At 38.1% G+C, this 15,541-nt stretch overlaps 1 pseudogene; it reads left to right on the forward strand.

Annotated features, from left to right (window-relative positions):
- Positions 1-15,013, forward strand: part of LOC107708363 (transmembrane protein 132D-like) — a 28,725-nt pseudogene extending 13,712 nt beyond the window's left edge.
- Positions 15,014-15,541: the final 528 nt, after the last annotated feature.

The raw sequence follows: 15,541 nt of genomic DNA on the forward strand, positions 1-15,541 counted from the left end.
GATGGTAAAATCATCTGCTCAAATTGAACCCTTTTAAGTTTCAAAAGGTAACGAAATATGCTTTATTTTATTCTTCTGTAATTCTTCTTAAAATATCGAGAGTTTTTTGCTATTGCAGCAGTTAGAGATCCATCCGTGCTGGATATATTGGTCCGGGTCGCTAAAGACCCGAATATGTAATAATGATTGGCGAAACATTCATGCATTTAAGGGTTAAATCTTTAGTTCACATACTAGTATTAGTTTTCAAATTACATATATTCACGTATTGGAAAGGAAATGGATATCTTGTCAGAAGTATTAGGATATGATGCCTGCCGCAACCTTACTGCAAAGTTGTTGTTAAAAAGTCAGTCGTGCAAACAATTACCAATATTTAGCCATTAACCATTTTTCTGAACATAATTTTATATGGACAGAAAAATCATGCTTTGAATCAAGATTGTGACATTGTTAATAACCCATCATCTTTGCAACAGGCTTGCGAGTGCGAATCAAGCAATATCTTCTCTTTTAGATATTGGAAAATTGGAAAACACAGCATGAAAGGATCCTGGCGAGATCAAACATGTATTTTGATGAAGGAAAAGAACATTGGGTCACATAAGAGGTGCAACCTCAGCTTTGCTCATATTTCCATTCATTCTATTACTAACCTGTAATACAGGCGCATTCTCCTCCCAAACTGACACAGTATATACTTATAAATAAACATTAGAATGAACTTTACACCCCTGACCCCTGATATTTTGCATGCATTATGTCTGGGATAAATGAAAATGTCAGTGGCTCCTATACTGGAGATATATGAACAGTAATATGTAGAGTTAATGGGTTTGAGAAGAACCTTTGGCACTGCATACCTGGGTTAATGGTGTTGTGCTTCCTGTGTGTACAGTTCGCTAAATGGACATCCCTTAAGTCAGCAAATAACATAAATGAGGTGCTATTCATTTGATACAGAATATATGCCTTGTGGGAAGATGATGGAAAATAACCACTGAAAGTACTATAGTGACAAACAAAAAGGCATTGATACGCTTTCTGACAGTTTTATACCTTGACAAGCTTGAACTGACTCCCAGTGAAAGGTCTTTTATCAGTAAAACTGCATATAAAAAGGCAAAATGGCCTGTCAAGAATTGAGAAATATTTGACATCCTGATTAAACACTTTTTACATAACATTCTTCATTTTTTAGTTTCTTGCAGCATATCCTAAAAACCTTACATTGCTCAAAAAATTAAAAGCTAAAAAATTAGCCTCATCAGGACTGGAGAATTATCATGTCATGCCCGTCACAGAAATAAATTCAAGTCTGATAAATTCTGTGGAGGAATTACTTCTCAGTTCAAGTTGCCCTTGTAGCATTATTGATGGTGTTGTTAGATCGGCTCATTAGATATGTCTTTTACTATTCATCTTCCAATTACATGTGTGGTGCTTGTTGACTTCAAAGTGATTTCTTATGGTGTACCACCATCAAAGATGTTCAGGAAGAAGACAAAACAGAGAGATTAAAAATGGCTTTTAATGGGTCTGGTAGCACAGACAAAGATCAGATGTGATCCCTTTAGAGTTTAAAATGCTCAAGCCTCCAACCAATATCTAGTACTTAAAATACAAACTGATCAATGAAGAGTGATTTGAAACATTATAACATTATGTGACTATGCATCATCTTTGATGCAGAAAATAAAGACTGGTTGTGTAATCCGTGTCTTTTGTGCTGCTTGTACTTCTTGCTGAATTAACTTGAATCACAGTCCTTATAAAAAAGATTAAAACTATCATTTGCATGATATCGGATTTCCTTTGCAGTCCTGGCTTTTTCCTGTATTAAAAGTTTAAATAGAAGAACCTGTTTAGAACCCAACTACTTTATCAAACTATAATTACAAAAAGTAGAAATGCAAATGAGTTTCTTGGATTTCTTAATGTTACACTGTCAGATATGCAAAATAAATCTATTGTATCTCTTGCTCTGGCTACTGTGTATAGACCACCAGGGCCGTATACAGATTTCCTAAAAGAATTTGCAGATTTCTTCTCAGACCTATTGGTTACTGTTGATAAAGCGCTAATTGTCGGAGATTTTAACATTCACGTTGATAATACAAATGATGCATTAGGACTTGCGTTTACTGACCTAATAAACTCTTTTGGAGTCAAGCAAAACGTCACCGGGCCCACTCATCGTTTTAATCATACGCTAGATTTAATGAACATGACCATTTCCTTGTATCGTGCATGCTGCATATTACTGATATTAACTACACTGTACAAAATTATAAACGCAACACTTTTGTTTTTGCCCCCATTTTTCATGAGCTGAACTCAAAGATCTAAGACTTTTTCTGTGTACACAGAAGGCCTGTTTCTCTCAAATATTGTTCACAAATCTGTTTAAATCTGTGTTAGTGAGCACTTCTCCTTTGCCGAGATAATCCATCCACCTCACAGGTGTGGCATATCAAGATGCTGATTAGACAGCATGATTATTGCACAGGTGTGCCTTAGGCTGGCCACAATAAAAGGCCACTCTAAAATGTGCAGTTTTATCACACAGCACAATGCCACAGATGTCGCAAGTTTTGAGGGAGCGTGCAATTGGCATGCTGACTGCAGGAATGTCCACCAGAGCTGTTGCCCGTGAATTTAATGTTCATTTCTCTACCATAAGCTGTCTCCAAAGGCGTTTCAGAGAATTTGGCAGTACATCCAACCGGCCTCACAACCGCAGACCACGTGTAACCACACCAGCCCAGGACCTCCACATCCAGCATCTTCACCTCCAAGATCGTCTGAGACCAGCCACCCGGACAGCTGCTGCAACAATCGGTTTGCATAACCAAAGAATTTCTGCACAAACTGTCAGAAACCGTCTCAGGGAAGCTCATCTGCATGCTCGTCGTCCTCATCGGGGTCTCGACCTGACTGCAGTTCGTCGTCGTAACCGACTTGAGTGGGCAAATGCTCACATTCGATGGCGTCTGGCACTTTGGAGAGGTGTTCTCTTCACGGATGAATCCCGGTTTTCACTGTACAGGGCAGATGGCAGACAGCGTGTATGGCGTCGTGTGGGTGAGCGGTTTGCTGATGTCAACGTTGTGGATCGAGTGGCCCATGGTGGCGGTGGGGTTATGGTATGGGCAGGCGTATGTTATGGACAACGAACACAGGTGCATTTTATTGATGGCATTTTGAATGCACAGAGATACCGTGACGAGATCCTGAGGCCCATTGTTGTGCCATTCATCCACGACCATCAGCTCATGTTGCAGCCTGATAATGCACGGCCCCATGTTGCAAGGATCTGTACACAATTCCTGGAAGCTGAAAACATCCCAGTTCTTGCATGGCCAGCATACTCACCGGACATGTCACCCATTGAGCATGTTTGGGATGCTCTGGATCGGTGTATACGACAGCGTGTTCCAGTTCCTGCCAATATCCAGCAACTTCGCACAGCCATTGAAGAGGAGTGGACCAACATTCCACAGGCCACAATCAACAACCTGATCAACTCTATGCGAAGGAGATGTGTTGCACTGCGTGAGGCAAATGGTGGTCACACCTGATACTGACTGGTTTTCGGACCCCCCCAATACAGTAAAACTGCACATTTTAGAGTGGCCTTTTATTGTGGCCAGCCTAAGGCACACCTGTGCAATAATCATGTTGTCTAATCAGCATCTTGATATGCCTCACCTGTGAGGTGGATGGATTATCTTGGCAAAGGAGAAGTGCTCACTAACACAGATTTAGACAGATTTGTGAACAATATTTGAGAGAAATAGGCCTTTTGTAAGAAAAAGTCTTAGATCTTTGAGTTCAGCTCATGAAAAATGGGGGCAAAAACAAAAGTGTTGCGTTTATAATTTTGTTCAGTGTATATATAAATGACAGAAATTTTTTTTTTGAAAGAACTATCCCTTTAACTTTTGTAAGGTTTTGTGAGGTCACGTTTTATAAGGGCGTCTGTTAAGCGTGGACATTTCAAAATGAAATCACATTGGTGTGACAAGTATTTGTCATGTGTAAAATCCTTTGACTAGCTACATTGACAGCCCTTATGCATGATTTATGTGTCTTTGTTCTGTTTGTGTGTTTTTGTGAGTGTGTGTATATGCGTGCGTTAATTGTCTAGAGGCACAGTGCCACTTATTTCGCCCTTTGATCTCTTCCTACCGTCCACTACTATTGGTCAAACCTCATTTTATGAGGACACCCACGTAATTCCCAAAGCCATCCACATGCATCCCTTTACTACAAGTTCACCTGTAGCCATTAACATATTATAATATAGCTTTTTATCATGTAACTGTTTAAGACAAATAAAGCAAAAAGAGATTGTGACAATTCATTGATATCAAGCATCCATTATAAGCTAGCTGCCAGATTTGTTTACTGGAACAGTCTATTTCACAGCATGACCCTGTCCCTGAAATAACACTGGTATAAGAGTGTGGGATTTTGCCGGTAACTTTTCAAATCACAGTCAGCATCTGTTGTGTTGCATTTGGAGGATGCTCGTGGACATCTGTTGGGTCTAGAAGTTAAATCTACGCTCAGACCTAATCATCCTAGTGTGTTCGTCATCACAGTGGCACACTGTAAGATAATCATTAGGGTATTAAACTCAGACAGAGAAAGTCTGATCCACGATTGTTGTCTTGACATTTTTGACCTGTTTAAGCTTTTACTCACCACCAAACTGAGATACTTCATAGGAGCTTATTAGATGACGAGAGTGCTTGTTCTAAGGATTAGCCTGCTTTGTTTACAGTGCGTCATGTTTCTTCCATATGTACATACCTCTGTGCTAATTAGTGATGGGACACTGTGAGATGTATTAGTGTGATAGAATAGTTTATTTCAGTTTTTTTATTTTTTTATTTATATTTTTAGTGTGGATACTTTAATTAGTGTGCTATTTGTTTGCACAGTAAAACTCTCAGAAAATTCTCTTTAAATTCATCTCCTTCAAAGCGCCACCACTACAGCCATACACATTCTGATGGAAGTTTTTGGCTGTTCTATTCAGGACTCAACAAGGATTGTTTTTGCTGTCTAGTTGGGCCAGTAGTTCCGACTTTTCTACCCTGCCAAAATTTTCCTTGGCCCCAACAAAAAAGGATTCTATTTTATGTTTAGCAAAATATTTAGCAAAGTATTTGCTAGACATATTAAGATTTTCAATAAATGTTGTTTTCTTTACAAAATTTTGTTCATAAATTTGTCAAACACTTTTGTTGGAAAACACTTGCGTATGTGACCCTGTACCACAAAACCAGTCATAAGGGTACATTTTTTTTAAAAATTGAGCTGAATAAATAAGCTTTCCATTGATGTATGATTTGTTAGGATAGGACAATATTTGGCAGCGATACAGCTATTTGAAAATCTGGAATCTGAGGATGCAAAAAAAATCAAAATATTGAGAAAATGGCCTTTAAAGTTGTCCAAATGAAGTTCTTAGCAATGCATATTACTAATCAAAAATTAAGTTTTAATATATTTATGGTAGGAAATTTACAAAATATCTTCATGGAACATGATCTTTACTTAATATCCAAATGATTTTTGGCATAAAAGAAAAATTTATAATTTTGACCCGTACAATGTATTGTTGGCTATTGCTACAAATATACCCTTGCTACTTATGACTGGTTTTGTGGTCCAGGGTCACAGATGATGTTAAACATTACTGATTGGTATGTAGTTTTCATCAGATTCTTATAGATGCGTTGAGTCATATTTTTGCAAATTCACAAACATCATATATGTTAGCCAGCTAGATTACATTATCTTGGTTAAATTCAGGGGAATATGCAACAGAAATGTAGAATACATTTAAATTGGAAACTTTTATCCTTTTGTCTGGGCATGTCAATTTTGAAAATGTAGTTTTGCACATCTCTAGTGCTAACCGAGTGTTGTTTGTTGTGCTTTTTTCCAGGATACGGAGCTCCTCAACACGGCCGTGCTGACTGGTAAGAGGGTTTCTGTGCCTGTGAAAGTTTTGGGAGTTGAGGCTGATGGCTCCATCACAGACATCACTAACTCGTCTCGCTGCAGGTCTTCAGACCAGGATGTCCTGAAGGTAATGCATGTCAAGGTCAAGCCACTCTTGACAGCTTCAGCAATCTCACACACTGTGTGCTTCCTATTAGCAGCCTTACTCTGCTTCTGAATGACTTGTCTATCAGAACTGGAAGAGCACAGGAGAGAGGGGTCAGGGAATTCGGCTTAGATGACCACCACTTCCTAGCTCCTCACATAAAAGAGGAAAACAGAGGAGAGACAGACGTTGACTCGCAAGACTCATTGAACTTGTGTTTTTTACCCAAAGCACACCTGTCTTTTTCCCCCCTGTGTATTATGAAGAGCTTGAGCCCTTTGTTATTACTGGATTGTTCTCTGGAGCAGTGCTTCTGAACTGGATTTGCCTCAGGACCAAAATCTTATATCAGACACAGTAATGTGCTTATAATCAAACTAATTTATTCACATTACCATAAACTGTATAGGCCCAACAATATGCAGAATTATCAACAATGACATACGCTGAATAGGATATTTCATCTAAATATCTCTTTTCATGGTTCAGTGCTCTCAGTCGGAAATAATTCACAGCACAAACCCATGTTTATCCTTTTTTGTAAACAAACACATATTTAATGTATTCTCCTTGACCTTGTGTGACTGAGTTTGAATGGACCTTTGACGTCAGTAACAAAAGATATACAGTGCCTTGCGAAAGTATTCATACCCCTTCTTTTTTTTACATTTTGTTATGTTGCTGCCTTATGATAAACTTCTTTAAATTACTTTTTTTCCACATCAATCTACATTCCATACACCTTACTGACAAAGCAAAAACAGAATTGTCACAACTTCGTAAATTTATTAAAAATAAAAAACTGAAATAAGTACATTGCATAAGTATTCACTATAACTAAATATTTAACTGAAGCACCTTAACAGCCTCAAGTCTTTTTTTGTTTCATGCGACAAGCTTTGCTCATCAGCATTTTGCAATTATCTGCCATTTTTCACCTCACCTGTTCACCTCTCAAGCTCTGTCAGGTTGGATGGGGGCAGATGCACATTTTCAGGTTTCTCCAGAAATATTTGATTGGGTTCAATCCCAGGCTGTGGCTGGGCCACTCAAGGACATTCACACAGTTGTCTATAAGCCACTCTTGCTGTGTGCTTAGGGTCATTGTCCTGTTGGAAGGTGAACCTTCTGCCCAGTCTGAGGTTCCGAATGCTCTGGACTCTGCACTGAGCGTTTCTTCTACTCTAACGAGTCCCTCAGTCCCTGCTGCTGAAAAACAGCCCCACAGCATGAGGCTGCTACCAGCACACTTTACTTTTGGGATGGTACTCGGCAGGTGATGAGCAGAGCTGGTTTCCTTCAAACATGATGCTTGGTATTGAAGTTCATCAGACAAGAGAATCTTGCTTCTCAGAGTCTGAGGGTCCTTTAGGTGCTTTTTTGTAAATTCCAAAGTGAAAACTAATTTAAAGCAGTTTAACATAAGGCAGCAACAAAACAAAATGTGAAAAAAATGAAGGGGTATGAATACATTCGCAAGGCACTGTAGAAATTATTTTCCCTTTCTTTCTTTTAAAAGTTGATAAGCCTACTTATTTTGCTACCTTTAATATGCACAGTTATATAATTTGATTATTTGAATTTTGCATCGACCCTGTCAGAACCGATCTCGCCAGTTGAGAGCCACTGCACTAGCCCTCAATGAACTTGTTTGAACCTCTGTGCCCTTGATAACAGTCTTCTTTTTGCATGCTGATTATGAAGCATTTGAGCTCTTTTTAATATCACTGGATCATTCTCTATTAGAGTTTTTCCACCTAAAAACACTGGCACTTTCACTGTGAGTATCTGAAGATATAAAGATCTCCAGTGCCCTCCTGAGCTTGTCTTTTCCAGGCTAAGTCTTAAAACATAAATGGAGGGACTCACTAACTTATTCAGTGGTAAATAACAAACAAGGAATGACTGAACTACTGCACACAAACCCAGGTGCTGTCATGTGTCCGTCTTACACATGCACACCTTAACCCACCACATGAATAAATTACATTACTTTGAAAATAATGGAGGAAGTGCACAAGTCTCTCTCTTTTTTTGTCTTTAAAAGATTTTTACTGTATGGCACATAGTTCAGAACATGTGCTCTGTGGTTTATAAATGAGTCTTCGAAGTACTGGGGGTGAATGAAACAGTGATGCAACAGTGCCCATGGATTTTCCTAATGAGATAGAACAATGTACAGAACACAGGGCTCATTACCTTACACCACACTAACACTCATGTCTGCATTACCATAAAACATCTGTATCTTTTTTACATATACATTTATTCTTTTAGCAGGCATTTATATCCAAAGCCATGTAAAAATGAGCAATGTCACACCACAATTCAATTATGCAGTAATGTAGGACTCTGCAAGTTCTGCAATACAAAGTTCCAAAATTAGATATTTAGAGATTTAGGTGTCAGTGAAAATGTAGAGACTAGATTTTTGGTTAACGTGAATGTGGAAGATCTAGGAAGTGATTTTGTGCCTTGCTGTGCACGACTCACAAACTGCAGAAGTTGGGATGGAACATTGACCTGCAAAAATGAATGAACTATACACCGCCCTTTTCACACAGAGGTGTCTGAGAGGTGTGATTCTGTGTATGTTAATGGAAAGGAGACGCGTGGAAGAGTGAGGATGATGGTGAACTTCACCTACAGCTACCTGAGCACACAGCTGGAGGTGAGCGTATGGATGCCTCGAGTCCCCTTGCATATGGAGATATCTGATTCAGAGCTCAGTCAGATCAAAGCCTGGAGAGTTCCTGTCACAGGGAACAAAAAGTAAGTGTATTTCCAATGACACACTGCCCCAACAAGCTTCATATGGCTTGAGATGCTGGTGCTTTTACTCAGCATTTAGCCATTTGATATCCATATAGCAGTTGTGGGTATAATATCATTTTGCACTTTAAAATACATTTATGTGAACAGTGACAAATATTATTATATAAGCAATATTTAAACCTACTGTATATCAGTGAATTTAATGAGTGTAAAATATATATTTGGTTTGGTTGTTAGTAACGATTTTTTAAATGCACAATTTATGTTGTCGAATTTTGATTTCTTGAATTGTGGTGTGATTTTTTTTTTCTTCTAATTTTGCTTTCTTTATTTTTAGTTCCTCAAAATAGCTCTGAACTTGTATATTTGATGTTCCACCTCATATGAACCGTTTCCACTTTAAAACTGTTCCAAATCAGATTTTTATTACATTGCAGATACTTTATTTTTAAGTTAGAGATGAGAGAGATTATTATGAATAAACAATGAATCTTATTATAAAAAAATAATTGTGGTTTATTTTCTTAAATTGGACAAATATTAAAATATGTTTTAATTATTAACATTAACTTTTTGGCGGGTTCTTGATCATGTTTTAATGCATTATTTATATTGTGAATTGTTCTTGAATTGTGAATCTTGTATTCCACTGTGAATTTTATTTTCTCATTTTATTTTTATTTTTGGTTCCTCTAACTAGCTCAGAACTTCTATATTTGATGTTCCACCTCATATAGACTTTTTCCACTTTAAAACCCCTCCAAAGCGTTCTTGTTAGAATAGAGAATGTGTTCCGCAGAGATATCCCAGCAGTTTTTTATGACATTGCAGAGACTTTCATTATAAGATGAGAGATTGCTGAGCATAGTCAAATAGCAGATAGCAGAAAAAAATATATATTGAGAACAGGAGAGTGAGGAAAGAGTTGTTCATCTTCTCTCCGCATGTTTCTCAGAGTGAGCTGGGACACAGAGGAAGAGGATGAGAGGAAGGGCCTGAGGCTGCATGCTGCAGTATCAGCACAGTTTGATTCGAGTGCTTACAGTCTTCACTGCAGAATCGCCAGATCCAAGCAGCCCATCTCCTGCATACTTCCTTGGCTCTGATTGGCAGGTAGATGTGACGCGGCTGGTGCGCTACTTTCTGAGAGTTGGGGATACGAGCGTCGCTCGCCTGCAGGCAGGAACCGTGCTGACAGGCAAGGCTGTGGGAGTCACCACTGTGCAGGTAATGGTGATAATGACAGAGCCACCCGCAGCTGTCAGCTTTGCACGATTCTCATTATTCATTAAGACAACAAAGTTTAGTGTGGGTTTAGTTAATATCAGTGACAATACAGACAGCACATAGATGGATTGCTTGTTTTTTTTAAATTGGTAGACAAGTAAATGATCCCATGCTGGGTTTGGTTTCTGTTGTTCAGGTGATGTCTCCGTTGTCAAACTCGGTTCTGGCTGAGAGGATGATCCGAGTTCTGGATGATAAAGTCAGTATTACAGAGCTGGGCGTGCAGCTGGTCTCTGGCCTTTCCCTGAACCTGCAGCTCAGCCCAGGAAGAAGCAGGGCCATCGTTGCCAAGACAACTACACAGGAGATCATACACTACCCCAAGCAGGTAATTCATGTAGCTACATGGGCTGTCAGTCTAATTAATCGAATTATGAGCTAATTAATCAAACCAAAAATAACTGCATATGTAAGAGACAAGAGAAAAGCCCCCCAAAGACATGACATTAATTGTGGTTGACATGTAAAATTGAATAGAACAAGTTGCTTTAAATGTCAATACACATGTGGTCAGAATTGTTGGTTCCCTTGGTAAATATGATCAAAGAAGGCTGTGAAAATAAATCTGCATTGTTAATCCTTTTGATCTTTTATTTGAAAAAAATCACAAAAATCTAACCTTTCATTGGAGAATAAGAATTTAAAATGGGGGGAAATAAATCATTATGAAATAAATGTTCATGTGTCTATATCGTCCTAATGCACGGTGAGGAGGAGAGTTTGATTGGCCAAAGGCACTTCAAGGATCACAGCTGGAGAATTGCAGAAAAAGGCTGAGTTTCGGGGTCAGAAAACCTAAAAAATTTTTTTATCAAACAGCACCTGCATCACCACATGTTGTTTGGGAGGGCTTCAAGAAAAAAATCCAGAAAAGAAAATGCTTTCACCAAAAAACAATCTCCAGCATATTCAGTTGTCAGACACGACTGGAACTTCAAATGGGACTGGCTTCTATGGTCAGATGTCAGGTAACTAAAAAATTAGATTTTTAGCAGCAAACCCTCAAGATGGGTTTGGTGAACACAGGGATAAAAAGTACCCCATGTGTACAATGAAATATACTGCTGCATTTTTGATGTTGTGGGCCTATATTTCTACTGGAGGTCCTGGACATCTTGTTTAGATACATGGCATCATTGATTCTATGAAATACCAACAGATAAAAATCAAAAAGTGACTGACTCTGTTAGAAATCTTACAATGGGCCATGTTTGGATCTTCCAACCGGACAATAATCCAAAAACAAACCTTAAAAACAACACAAAAATGGGTCACTGGGCACAAAACCAAGCTTCTGCTATGGTCATTCCAGTCCTCTGACCTGAACCCTATAGAAAATGGAGGTTTCAAAAAGTATTGAATAAAAGGGTACCGTTAATTGTGTCCAATGAGTATTAGAGAAAAACATTTATTTCATAAAGATATTTCCCCCCATTTTAATTTTGTATTCTCCAATGAAAGGTTAGATTTTTGTAAATTTTTTAAACAAATGATCAAAAGGATTAACCATGCAGTTTTATTTTCATAGCCTTCTTTGATCATATTTACCAAGGGTACCAACAATTCTGACCACGTGTGTATACTGTTGTTTTTTCTGTATCACTGAACATCATTGAACTGGCAACTGAAAACTGTGTCCTGCGTGAATGACTCTTTCAGTCTTTAATAAATTAAATACTTTTAATAATTAAAAAAATTTTTTTTTTGAATTTAAAATTTTTTTTAATGATGAAAGGTACTAAATTAAAGTTGCATTAACATTACATTGAGACCCATATTACCTACTAAAGAAATACGTCATTCATTAAGTTGATTTAGTATCTTTAATTTAATACTTTTAAATCTTGTATTTTATTTAATACTTATGAAAAAATTTAATGATTTTAATTATTAAAAAATTAAATTTTTTATTACATTTATAAAATTATTTTTGAATGATTAAAGGTACTAAATTATTGTTGCATTAACATTAAATTGACATTCATATTAGCTACTAAAGAAATATGTCATCCATTAAGTTGATTTAGTATCTTTAATTTAATACTTTTAAATCTAATATTTAATTTAATACTTATAAAATGAATTTAATGCTTTTAATCATTAACATTTTTTTTTTTGAATGATTAAAGGTACTAAATTAATGTTGCATTAACATTAAAGGTGGGGTAGCCAATGTTGACATTTGAAATCACCAAAACAAGCAAGCCCCTACCTCAAAAGGGTCTCGCCCCTATTTTGATAGCTCCGCCCCACACATACGTACGCAATCCAGACAATGATTAGTTCTGTGAAACAAAGCAAAACCAATGTTACACCGTGTCTACACCGGAAGTGAGTGGTGCGGTGCGACAAAATACTATAGAACTCATAATCAGTGATGCGGTCTACACCATAGATATATATACATATCTATGGTCTTCACTGGATGCGGCACGGCACGACACGACAAATCCCCGACAGAAAACTGCTGCTGCGTTCTATTTAGCTATTCGGCCCGAATCAGTTTTCTAAAGCGTTTTTGAAAAATTGCTTACCCCACCTTTAAACTGACATTCATATTAGCTACTAAAGAAATGCATCATTCATCCAAGTTGTTTAAAAAATCTTTAGTGTCTGGTACAGTTAATCACTATCTATGAGAAGCACTGACCATTAAGCGTAAGGAACAAGAGTTGTACAACGAGTACAACTATGCTCTAAATTTCTTCATATAACTGCCTGTTCCAGTGCCAGGTCTGAGTGGCATAACATGATCCAATCAATATCAAGCTATTAGTACTCAGCGAGAGGCCTCATTCGTCTCTTGATGGGCTTTGCAAGCAGAGCTCCTAAGGCAATGCATAATGTATTTCACCCCAGAATATAGGGCAGCCTGTGGTGCCGTTTGCTTATACTGTATTAGCCAACAGCTCTGGGTTATTGTGCCACAACTTGTTATGGTACAAACTCAACACTGTGCCCTCTGGTGGTTAAGCAAATGGAGTTTTGAACACAAACATATAAATATTGATCCATTTGGATAAATGAAGCTCCATGCATGGGTTTTTTAAGTCTATCACATTCTACATCATGCCAAAGAGCTACTTATAATATATCACTACGATGCAGTTCTAGCTGTCATGCTAACTGAAAATAATTTCCAAGTTGACTCGCTTTGATGCTTTAACTTGAATGAGCCTGTTATAGTTTTATGTAATGTTTAAGTAAATATTTATAACTCTATACAACAGGAGGCAGTGGTTGGCTGCTGGCTGAAGTTCAGCGATGGCTCCCAGAGTCCTCTTGATCTGTATGATCCCAGTGGTTATTCCCTCACCATTTCTTCACTGGACCCAAGGGTAGCATCTGTGCGGAAGATCCCAGAGTCCGTCTTTGTTGTGGTCGCTGAAGCCGAGGGACAGGGCTTACTAGTCAGAGCAGAGCTAGCTATCTGTGAGGCCTGTCAGAAATCCAAACGCAAGAGCAAACTGGCTGTGGGTGGAGGCATGGTGAAGGTGACATTCCCACCAGATGAACAGTTTGCAGGGACTGGCAAAAAAGAAATTGAACGGGCCAGTGATGATGAGGAAGCAAACAATGTGTCCAAATCGATCCTTACATCCCCTTTGAACACACTTGAACACACCGTTATCCAAGAGAGCTTCACAAATGCAATCAAAACGGCAACCAATTCCAACCTTCAAGAAGCAATAGGAGGTGGCGTATCTACAATTAAGTCAATAAACACTATGGATAAAACTCTCATTACCAAGCCCGTTGCAGACAGAGCACTTGTTACTGTAGGCCCTAGAAGTCCAATAAAGAACGGATATGGAAACTTGCTTGAGAAATCCAACTTCCCGTTTCCACCAGAAGAACCCAAGCGAGAACCACCCCTAGTGGAGAGCAATCTAATACAGATGTTTAGTGTGTTCACAGACATAGAGGTCTGCATCTATGCATTGGTAGGACTCTCTTGCTTGGTCATTATCGCCGTCTTGCTTCACTGTGCCACCAACAGTGCAAGATCACGCAGCAAGAAGTCTCCGGTTCAGTGCCAGGGTCAATCTGAGCACAAGCATCACTCTGTCTAGGCACAGCTGCGGAGCAAAACAGAGCTGCACCGATTGCAACTACCTCCAAGCAGGTGATGCAGGCAGCTGTGGAGATGCCAAGAGCCGTTCAGATGCAAAACAGCAGAGGCCCGGGGACAATCCAGCCGAGGGAGATCCCAGCCATTGCAGGTGAGGAGAGAACTGCCACTCTGGGACGAAGAACCAACACGCTTCCTCCGAGGTGGAATGCGATGGCCCCATTGCCTCCAATGGCTGTCAGATCTGCCACCCTGCTGGCAAGGCCCATTCGCAGTGAACCTCTACATTCTCCCACAAGCAAAAGGAATCAAGTGCAGTTTACAACCTTCACTACTCTGGACATCAAACATCTGGCTGCTCTCAAGAAGAGCGGTCAGAACTTCAGCTGGGCCAGTCAACCAGTTGGAGGTTGTCAAGCTGCCAGTATCAGCCAGGGTGGGTTAAATGGTAAAGCCGAAAAAGTCAATCATGTACATTTTTGTAACCCAGTGGAAGTATTTGGTCAGACACCAGAATCCACAGAATCCAAAGGATTTCTTCCAGAAGGTCCATGGCCTGTGGCTACACCAGTGTCAAAAGTGTGATGCAGGAAAGGGTTTCTGTGTAAATTGGCCACAGATCTATTTTTATATAAATTGTTGCATTGAACTGAATTTGACAGTTTATATAGGAATGTTTTTATGGACAATTTAACACAAAAATGTCTTTGTTTTTTATTTATGTGCATGCCTGTCTGAAAAGTTTGATGTAAATATTTCTGCAACTTGCAAGTTTTTACTTTTTCTGCTTTTGTATATTTGTAATATTGCTATTAAAATCAGTAGAAACAGATCACAACAAATATTTAAATATATATATACAGTATATGTGTGTGTGTATATATATATATATATATATATATATATATATATATACAATATGTGTATGTATATGTGTATGTATATGTGTATATATATGTGTATATGTATATATATGTATATATATTCGCTGATAATATATTAAGAAACTTGTATATTGTTTTATAATGAACCCCTTGTGTTTTTAAACAGGCAAATACATGTAATTTAATTAAAGATTTAAATTAAATGTATAAAATGAAAAAGTATAAAGTATATCCATTAATACAAATATGAAGTTGTATAATATTAAGCTTATTTAATATTAAAGTTAACGTTAAATAATAAATTACATTTCTTCTTTGAACAGTAACTACACTGCAAAAAAAGCTTCAGTTTTCAGTGTTAACTATTGGTTTTCTGCTTTAATGAATTTATCAAATAAA

Source organism: Sinocyclocheilus rhinocerous, unplaced genomic scaffold, assembly GCF_001515625.1.
Source record: "Sinocyclocheilus rhinocerous isolate Xijiao unplaced genomic scaffold, SAMN03320098_v1.1 scaffold1136, whole genome shotgun sequence".
Classification (NCBI taxonomy): domain Eukaryota; kingdom Metazoa; phylum Chordata; class Actinopteri; order Cypriniformes; family Cyprinidae; genus Sinocyclocheilus; species Sinocyclocheilus rhinocerous.